Here is a 9,741-nt window from a genome sequence, read left to right on the forward strand (position 1 = left end):
CAATCCTACATATGCATGTGCCCACAAATGACTATGAAGGAGCCCAAGCACTGATGTTGAGGTGACACATGAATTTTAGCTAGCAGGCAAATTCGCAAATATGGAATCCATGAATAATGAGGAACGATTGTGTGTGTGTGTGTGTGTGTGTGCACGTGCATCTGCTTAAAGAATTGTTTGATTTTCCATGGTAACTGTTCTGTGAAAACAAAATCTTGCTAACAAAGAAAGGAAAGCTGATTTTATACTCATATTTTTTCTATGGATTTTGAAAAATTCATAGTGTCAAAGGTCCACTACCACAGTTCCACCAACCCAAAGTTCCCCTAGGGTATTCCTGCGTAGACAGCCTCTCTCTTCCTACCAGAACCCCTAGCAATTACTGATCTCTTCTCTGTACTGATAGTCTTACCTTTCTAGAAAGTCTTCTGAAATTGAGGCACCTGGGTGGCTCAGTAGGGTAACACCTGCCTTCAGGTCAGAATATGATCCCCGGGTCCTGGGATTGAGCCCCAAGTTGGGCTCCTTGCTCAGCGGGGAATCTGCTTCTTCTTCTGGCCTCTCTCCCCACTCTATGCTTTCTGCCTCTCTCTCTCTGAAATAAATAAATAAAATCTAAAAAAAAACCCAAAAAACAAAAAACAAAAAAACAACCCTCTCCCACAATTGTTAAAAAAAAAAACAAACAAACAAGGAGTTATTCTAAAATGGAATCATATCTTAAGTAACCTCTGGGTCTGGCTTCTTTTACTTAGCATTTTCAGCCATATTGTGTGTGCTTCATTTTTCCTTGCTATTACTGAGTATTCCATCTTATGGATGTACTACAGTTTGTTCATTCATGTATTTGCTGGAGAATATATAAGTTACTTCAAGTTTTGGGAAATTATGAATGAAGCTACTTTAAACAGTCATATATAGGTTTTTGTATGAACTAAAATTAATTTACCTTGGGTGAATACCTAAGAGTAGAATTGCTGTTCTTTTTTTTTTTTATAGCACTTTAGTTATTTTTAATTAAAGAAAAACACCCTTTTCCAAGGGTGACAAAATGAACTGAAGGTCAGATGGAAGGAAGCAGGGTGTGTGGGCTGCTCAAGCTCTTGCTCCAAAATCTGGAGGTGAGGAAAGAAGGTCCTCCCAAGAATTCAAGGGTGACTGGCCAGCAGAGGGATGACTTTGATGACTTTGGGCACTGGATCAAGTCTAAGTAGGCTCTAAGGCGATTTCCACCTGCCAGTCGGTTGAATGATTAATATTATCACTCCTAGGAGCTATTACATTAAAGAATGATGCAGGAAGCCAAGAGAGTGGCTTATTCAGTTGGATTCTGAATCACAATCAGGAAACAGTCTTTATCTGGTGCAACCAGAATTTCATTTTTCTTGGAGCGAATTTGAAGAAAGGTGAAGTCATTCCAGGGGTCCATTTCATGCATGGTGCTCCGGGCCTTCAAGGTGAAGTTGTGCATGAGGTTGGCAAACTGTGTAGTGATGGGATTGTCCATGGCTCTTGATGGGAATGCCTTCTGTGTTCACCACGATGATGCCCGGTACTCCCTTCTGGCTCTGAAGTCCCTTCAGTGTCTTCTTCACCTCTGCCATTTCCAACCGATCCAGTGGCTCCAGGATGCCAGCATTCAGTCTAGAATTGCTGTTCTATTTGCATCCCCATCAGCAGTGTATGAGAGTTCCAGTTGCTACATATCTTCACTAGTGCTTGTTAGTTTCATTTTATTTTCTTTACGTTTCAGCCATTTTAATGAGCCCTTAATGATATCTCACTGTGATTTTACTTTGTATTTTCTGAATAGTGATGTTGAACATCTTTTCAAAGACTTATTTGCTATTCCTATATCTTTTTTTAGGGAAGTGTCTATTCAAATCTTTTGCCTATTTTTAAAACAGTATTGTTTGTCATCATAGTGTTGGGTTTGAAAGTACTTTAAATATTCTGGACACTAGTCTTTTGTCAGACATGTGGCTTCTCTTTGCATTCTTTTCAGAGAACAAAAGTTTCTAATTTCAGTAAAATTTAATTATCGGTTTTTCTTTTCTACATTGTGCATTTTTTTGCCATATCTAACAATTGTTTTGCCTAATTTAAGGTCACAAAGATTTTCTCTAGTGCTTTCTTCAAGAAGTTTTATAGTTCTACATTTTACATTTAGGTATGATTTATTTTTAGCCAGTTTGGTATAAGGAGTGAGCTATGGGTCAAGTTTTATTGTTCTCTTTTGTGATGGATGAAAGTGCAGTTGTGCCAACATTACTTGTTAAAAAGGATATCCCTTTCCTACCTAATTGCCTTTATGTCTTTGTCACAATTGTTATTCGTATACATCTGTGGGTCTAATTCCAGACTCTGTGTTTTGGACCTTTGATCTGATTGTCTATCACGACACAGATACCATTCTATCTTATTTACTATGGCCTTGTAATGTCATCATAAAATCATCAAGTAGCATTCAATCTGTCCTCAAAGAAGGAGCAATACTTCTTGAAAGAGAGGAGAATCAAAGAATTTAACAACATATTTTAAACTACCACAGGGATTTTTTTCGAAAGTATTTTATTTAATGCTGCAAATTTCCCCAAGCACTGCTTTAAATTCACAAATTTTGACATTTTATTTTTTATTTCCACGCATTTAAGATTTTTAATTCCTTTGAATCTTCCTCTTTGATCCATGAATTATTTCCATGTATGTAGTGTAATTGATAAATATTTGAGCATTTTCTGGTTATCTTTCTATTGCTGATTTTCAACTTAATCCTGTGTGACCTGAGACTACTTTGTATAATTTCTGTCCTTTTAAGTATCTAAAGGTTTGTTTAGTGCCTAAGAATATGTTTTCTGTTTGTGGATGTTCTGTGTGTTCTTAAGAAGAATATCTATTCTGCTGTTGTTGGATAGTGATTAATAGGATTTTATGTATCTTTGCTTATTTTCTATCCATTTGTTCTATCTGTGATTGAGAGAGAAGTATTGAAGTCTTTGGGTCCATCTATTTCTCTTTTCAGTTTCATTAGATTTTTGTTTCCTGAATTTGGAAGCTTTGTTGCTAGGTGCATATACATGTGTAATTTTTGTTTCATCTTGATGAATGGACCTTTTGTAATCATATATTGGCTCTCTTTCTTAGTAATTTTCTTTGATCTGAAATCTACCACTTCTGATATTAGTATACCTATTCTAGATTTCTTTTGATTTGTGTTTGTTTAATCACTAAGTTTGTTGCCATCCCTTACCTGTATGTCATTAATTTAAATCAGTTTTCTTGGCGGTACAGTATTCTTGGATCTTGATTTCTTTTCACTCAATTTGACAGTCTCAATTTTAATTGTTCTGATCACAATTCCTGTGAATGGGGAATCATCCAATCTGCTGAAGACTTGAATAGAACAAAAAGGTAGAAGAAAAGCAAATTTGCACTCTCTGCTTAAGCTGAGACATCTATTTTCTTTTTTCCGCAGACATCAGTGCTCCTGGTTCTGGGAACTTTAGACTCAGACTGTGGTTTATGCCATCAGCTCTCTAATTCTGGGGCTTTGGAATCTTCTTACTCAGGCCTTTAGACTTGGACTGAATTATACCAATGACTTTTCTCCAGATTGCAGGTAGCAGATTTCTATAATAAAATTTTCCCTCTCTCTCTCTCTCTTTATATATATTTATATATATATATCTGTGTATAAATATATACATATATATGCACACACATATTCTTTACACAGACAATACTGAATACATGTTAACAGTTGTCTATATTATTGCAGTTGTGTCTATATTATTCAATTTTAAAGGTCCCAAGATTTCTCTTTAAGTATCTCAAATTAATGCTTATTTTAACTTAAAGCATTTAATATTTGCATGCTGACTTCAATTTTGATCTTTTATGTACTCTTTTGCTTCAGTCTCTTACAGAGAACATGAAAAATACTTTTGCCATCACTCTTTCTAAAACATGGGAAATCGATTTCCTCATTATTTTTTGATAGTCAATTCCAAAGAATCATGGTTGCAAGCTCTGCTACTGTTACATAATAGCCTACGTGGTAGATAGAATAGTGGCTCTTGGAAGATGGCCACATCCCAATCTTCAGAATGGGAATATGTTTTCTAAAGTGGTAAAGGGAACTTTAGAGATGTGATTAAGGATCTTGAGATGGGAATATACCCTGAATTCCCTGAGTAGGCCCAGTGTAGTTAACAGTGATCTTAAAGAGGAGACTGGAGAGCAGCCCAGGTGGCTCAGCAGTTTAGTACTGCCTTCAGCCTGGGTTGTGGTCCTGGAGACCTGGGATGGAGTCCCACATCGGGCTCCCTGTATGGAGCCTGCTTCTCCTTCTGCCTGTGTCTCTGCCTCTCTTTCTTTCTCTGTGTCTTTCATGATTAAATAAGTAAAATCTTTAAAAAAAAAAAAAAAGAGACTGGAGAGTCACTGGTGAGGAAATCACTGTAACTTAAATTTTATATAATATATATACATATACATATTATGCTTATATACATATAGTATATGTATACATACGCAAAAATATGCATATACATGGTTTTTAGTTATTTATTTTCTGAGATCTCAAATTTGCCAATCTCAGGTATGCTAATAAGGTATTTTCAAAAATATAACTTCCAATGATTGGGAGGAATTGCCTTGCCTTTTGTATCAGTGTTTCTCTCTTATTCTCCATTTATTTAATTAATTATTCATGCATTTTGTTTATTTCTTCTTTCACCTTAAATAACTTGACAAGTACCATTCTGAACACAGCAAAGCCCTGACTGCAAAGTAGATTATAACTCAGTGGGAGAAATCAGGCATTAACTAATAACCTTAACAACAAGGTAGAATTGAATCAGTACCACATAAAAGCATACACAATGGGCCTAGGGAATGTGAGAGGGATGATTAATTGTGCTTGGAAATATAGAAAGAGAAGGGACTTGAATTGGATCCTCAAAACGTAAAGCATTTCAAAAATTGAGAATGAAGAACGAAGAGCTATGGAAATTTTGGTATTCCTGATCCAGCAGTTCATCCTTTCTTTTCTGTCATTTTACTGAATATCTGCTCAAGAATTTGATGTTTTTAAAGTCTAAATAAAATAATATATGATCTAAAGCCACCTTTTGTTTTTTCATGTCTTATTATTGCTTAGTGAGACACTTCTGGTACAATGGAAAAATAATTAAGCAATAACAATATGCTTTAATACACGACTGGCATACAAACTTGTGCTTAATACTGGTCCCTGTTTAGTCTGTCTGACTTTCTTTTTTCTTGAACAGATGAAAAGAAATCCAGATTTGTTCTATTCAACTGCCATTCCACAAACATTTCTGGAGGGATAATACATGCCAGAGAGTGTTCCTCTATTGCCAAAGGTGAGATTATACACCAGAAGCGATAGAGGTCTGCTTCTCTCTTGAGATCTGTTGGAGTCAAATACTTTGGAAACAGCAAAGGGAGGAGAAATTTCTGGGGAGAAATTGTTGCTGCTGTTTAAATACCAAATACAGGTTACACCGTCATGTGTGCTGAATTTACTCTTTGGAAAAGTGCTGTTTGTCATGTTAGGTATTAAGGCCTTGCCATAATAAATTACCACAGAGTAAGTGGCTTAAACAACAACTAATTTTCAAACAGTCCTCAAGGCTGGAAAGCCCAAGATCAAGGTTGTGAAAAGGTTTCTCTTTTATTGAAGGCTCCTTTGCAGGCTTACGGGGTAGACATTTTTGAAGGCTTATGGACAACCATTAATCTATCCTCTGTGTGTGTGGGGGGGTGGTGGTGGGGAGAGGGAGAGAGAGAAAAGAAGAGATGGAGAGAGAGAGAGAGAGAGAGAGAAAACTTTTCTTAAAATGCCATCAGTCCTGTCAGATTAGAGTCCTGTCATTATGACCTTGCATAACATTAATCATCTCCTAAGGATTCACATTTGGGGGATCAGAGCTTCAACTCAGGAGCTTGAGGAGATATAAATCAATTCATAGAGGTCACCCAAAGACCAAATGGAATTAAATAAATTCTGTTAAATGTAGTGAGTACCTGCTATATGCCAAACACCATTTCTTGTGTTGGGGATAATTGTGGAACATCCTTAATTATATTGGTTAATATCTTATTGGAGAAAGGCTGAAGATTAAAAGACGGCAACTAAATAAAAACATGTTTGTGGCTTAAAGCCAATTCTATGAAATAAACAAGTGGGGTGATAACGACAGAGTAACCAAGAAGGGAGAAGCATACTCCTTTAGATAAGTTAACGCTTTTAGCCTCTCCAAAGAGGTGATATTTGAACTCAGATGAAAGGAATGAAATAGAGTCAGCTATGTGAAGATAAGAGTAAATAATTTTCTAGGCAGAAGAAGCAGCAAGTGCCTAAAACTTGAGGGGAAAAAGTGTTTCATGTTCTAGGAAATGATGGGAAACCAGGCTGACTGAGGTGGAATGAACATTTGGGGAACAGGTTTAAGATGAGCTTGTGCAAATAGGCCAGGGTCAAATTCTTTAAGGTCTAAGGAGCAGCAGTAGGGAATTAGAAATTTATTCAGAATTTAATGAGAATCATAGCAGGGTTTTAAAAAGAGGATTAACATAATCTTACACCTGTTTAAAAAAGATTATTCTGGCTTGCTGTGTGGAGAATAGATTGTGGGAGGAAATAGAGACGCCAATAACTCATATAATGCTTTTTTTGTAGATTAGAAAAAGGTATCTATTAAGACACGTACTCACTGTATTTTCAGTGAATATAATTCACTGTATTCTCTACCTGTCAGAGAATTTGCATTATTGTATTATTCGGATTTTGTTGGAATATGGCAGCTCACCCAACTTAAGTGTTCTAATGAATAAACAAATATACCATATATATTAGAGGAATGATGCCCCTTCATCTACATGAACAATTCTTGGAACCATTGAGGCAAGGAAGGAAACTAAGTGAGGGTCCTGCATTGATCCAACAGAGGGAGAGTGTTGAACCTCTATGTCTTAGTGCCTAATGGCAATGAGAAAAGCAGCAAGATTCAAAACATATTTGTAAGGCTAATGATGAATAGAATTAGGAGATGGAAAAAACAAAGAATCTAAGATTATATAGATTCGAGTCACTAATGTATAAAAGAAAAGGTTTTTTGTTTTATTTTTGTTGTTGCTCCTGGTGTTGGGGGCAGAAGGGGAAGGAATCAAGCCCTTTTTTGGTTCCATGATTATCAAAGTATAATGTTTGTGAGAGAGGAAGGTAATCATGTTATTGAGTATTGATTGAGATAATATAAAGTCACAGTCATGAAGGACCTCCCATGCCAGCCAATATGAGGTGATGTCTAACAAATCATTCATTATGAACTAAAGGAATTTTGCAGAAAAGAGAAATGGAATATAATCATTGTGTTCACGTATTTAACATTCTGAATTGTGATTTTTCTTAAGCAGATAAAGTCATGTAAATTTGGTTGAAGAACAAATGGGAGATGCAGCTGCTTTGGGGCTGGTAGGCGGATGCCCATCAGGTTGTTCAGAAGTATGTTTCACTGCCATCCAGAAAGCTCAGTTCTGTCTGTTGACCTAATGAAAACTTCATAGTGACTGCTATTATTTTCTTTTCCAGATAAAGAAATTAAGGATATTGTATGCTCTGATGTTATTCCTGAAATCAGGTCATCTAGAAGATCCTTGCTAACTTAGATTTACTACCTAAGGTAATTTGGTGCCACCTGAGAAATTGGTGGTGGAACCTGTACTTCCAAATACATTGACAAGAAGTCGGCATGGAAAAGGGGTTGATTGGAAAATTCCTGTACATTCTAGTAAAGGACATTCTAGTAAATAATACACTAGTCCATGGGCATTCCATCAGAGTTGAATTTCGTAAGCAAAAATCACTGATGAAAACTCCAGATCTTTGCAAAGATGCTTCTGGATATCCTGAGGCCTGGTTTTGCTCAGTATACAAGGAAATTTAATGCGCCATTGGGAAATGTTTTCTATGGAGAGGAAGAGTTCAGGTCATCAAATAACCAGATTATGGAACACACATGTTTAGAGGCTGTCACAACAGATTTTATATATACTAGGAGGGAAGTCACTCTTACTGGAATTTTCCAGTAGGCATTACTGCAAATTTATAAGATATTATACTGCTGTTTGCAAATTAAAGGAAAAGTAAAGGTTTATTTGGGGGATAATAATGTATTGAGCTAAATATAAGATAAAATTCTCATCAGCATTAAATCACCTATAAAATTCTCTGGAAGTATGTAAAAGCCTTAGTGGAAATCAGAATAAGTAGACATTTTTTTAAAAAAGTTCTCTCTTTTCTTTTGCTGCAGACTACAAAGATAGTTCTAAAAATATCAACAAAAACAAGTTTTTATATGCATTCATATCAAAATAAGGATTATAATTTGGAATACACACACACACACACACACACTATCTTTAAGGGTATGTTATACCTCAATAAAGGAAAAAAAAATCTACCCTTGTGTTAAGTCACTTCTCCAAGTCAAAGACCACAAGAAAATACATAAATTAAATTAGGACAGGCTACTCATTATGATTTTATTAGCAAATCAACTCTTGATCTCACTTTCAAAAAGAAAGGAAAAAGAGAATGAAGCTTTAACAATTAATATTTAGTTGTTTATTTCTTAATAAGTAACTTGAATTTTTTCCAGTCTTTTTTACAGGATGAGTTTCCAAAATTCAGTCCCAATTACTACTTAAGGCCCGGTGTCCAACTCAGCCACACAGTGAGGTCATACTACAAATTTTCGCCAGAGTCTGGAAAGGCAGCTTTATCATTACATAGAAACAAAATCTCAACCCCAATACCAAATGATAATATTTTAGTTGAAACCGTGCTTAATAAATGTGGGTCTAAAAGACAATATAAAAGAAAACCAAAAGACAATATAAAAGAAGACCAAAAGAAAATGGCTTTTACCATTTATTCTTATCTGTATTTTGTCTTTGTTTTGTCTTTCTGGGAAAGAGAAGCATATAAAGATGACAAAATTTAATGAGGTGAAAATTTTAAGGACAGTAACACACTTTCAATTCGAACTTTCCTAAGACAGATTACATGGCCACACATAAATAATGCACAAACTGACATGCATCTGTAGCACTTCTAAGTTTTTTAAAAAAGATTTAATTAATTAATTAATTAATTTATTTATTTATTATTTATGAAAGAGAAAGAGAGGGAGAGTGCCTGTGTGTGAGCACACAGAAATGTGAGCAGAGGAAGCAGGAGCACAGGGCGATTGAGAAGGAGTGGAAAGAATCTTGAGACTCCACACTTGTGTATTGAGCTGGACTTGGGGCTCTACCTCAGGACCCTGAGATTTTTGACTCAAGGGAAACCCAGTTGGGTGCTTAACCAACTGAGCCACCCAGGCACCTGGCTTCTAATTATTTTATATACTGGATGGATGTGAGACTTCTCCCCTTACCCCTGTTTTCTTTAAAACCAGAAGAATGTTAGAGAGGACCACTGTTTTTCTAATATAATCCCACGTTAAGGATTCTGAATAAAGAATAAGATGAGAGGTCAGACATTTGCTGTGTGAATTTAATTCAGGGAAGAATGATTCGGTCATTGTAGATGTAGAGCCTATGCATTTGGAAAATCATTTAATTTTTTTAAGCCTCAATTATGTATCAAATTAACTTATTTTCCTCTTAATTATATCAGCTATGTTCATTATGTGTCAGGACTTGCTTTAC

The 9,741-nt window shown here is 35.7% G+C and overlaps 1 pseudogene; it reads right to left on the bottom strand.

Annotated features, from left to right (window-relative positions):
- Positions 1 to 1,283: 1,283 nt before the first annotated feature.
- Positions 1,284 to 1,604, bottom strand: LOC121498445 (annotated as a pseudogene).
- Between the last annotated feature and the right edge of the window lie 8,137 nt (positions 1,605 to 9,741).

Source organism: Vulpes lagopus, chromosome 9 (genome assembly GCF_018345385.1).
Source record: "Vulpes lagopus strain Blue_001 chromosome 9, ASM1834538v1, whole genome shotgun sequence".
In the NCBI taxonomy this organism is placed as follows: domain Eukaryota; kingdom Metazoa; phylum Chordata; class Mammalia; order Carnivora; family Canidae; genus Vulpes; species Vulpes lagopus.